This window comes from Cervus canadensis, chromosome 5 (assembly GCF_019320065.1).
Source record: "Cervus canadensis isolate Bull #8, Minnesota chromosome 5, ASM1932006v1, whole genome shotgun sequence".
Taxonomy (NCBI): domain Eukaryota; kingdom Metazoa; phylum Chordata; class Mammalia; order Artiodactyla; family Cervidae; genus Cervus; species Cervus canadensis.
The window spans coordinates 100723414-100724479 of NC_057390.1; positions in this window are offsets into that span (position 1 = coordinate 100723414).

Here is a 1066-nt window from a genome sequence, read left to right on the forward strand (position 1 = left end):
CTCGTGGCCGGCACACGCTGCCCAGTGTCATCAGACGTGCGTGAGGCCTGAGGCCCAGCCACAAGCCGGGGGCGGGGCCCCTGCGGGGCCTCGAGGGGTGGGGCGGACGTGCCCACTGCCCCCTCCCTGCCCCGGCCTCCAGGGCGGCGGCGGGAGGTGTGCTGGCCGAGCCCCTGGGCGTAAGACGAGCAGGGGGCCCAGGAGGGCGGGGGCCTCAGGGCGGTTCAGGGCTGTGGGGCGGAGCCTGCAGGACTCCTGGGAGCCCTGTGAGGAGGCAGCGGGGTCCGTGGTTGAGCCTGTAAGAGGCAGTCAGCAGGGACTGGAGGGACAGGCCAAGCAGGCACAGCGCTGAGGCCTGGGGGCGGGAGGGGGCCGGGCGGGAGGCCTGAGAGCCCCCAGGGGAAATGGGGTGGGGGTGGGCGGGGGCGGCGCTCCCCACGGGGGGGCCCAGGCCTGCACCCTGGAGACTGCTGGGAACGCTCACTCCTGGGCGCAGCGCAGCCCCACGGGGCCGGAGCCCAGCGGTGCTAACAGGCCCTCTGGGGCCCTGGCCCAAGCCCACTGCAGTCGGGGGGCTGTGCCTTCACCCCTGAATGTGAGTAGGAAGGAGGGGCTGTGCCCAGGTCCCAGCTGGGTGGGGGTCAGGAGAGGGAGGGGCCAAGGGAAGGAGGCAGGGAGGGGTCAGCCGGGGCCTCAGGGCCGGGCCTGAAGGGCTGTCAGCGTGGACGCTGCACCCAGCATGCCCAGGAGCGGGGTGAGGGGCCACGTGGCCAGGGACACCGGGCCCGGTGTGGGCGATCCCCCCACGGCCGCGGCATCTGCTTAGGGCCAGCGTGTCTTATCCTTCACTTAGGGCTGATAGCTCTTCTCTCTCATAATTTCAGACGTGTTTCTTTTCTGCCTTCGCTCCCAAGCTGGTATCTTGTCATCGTTTACTCTTGGAGCTTTGATCGCCCCGCGGTGGTCGTCACTCCCGTGGGTGTTCCCCGCGAGGCCTGCGGTTTTCACAGGGGCTCATCTCAGTGCAGCCCATCCTTTCTGGTGGCCAAGGGCCAGGCCCAGAGGC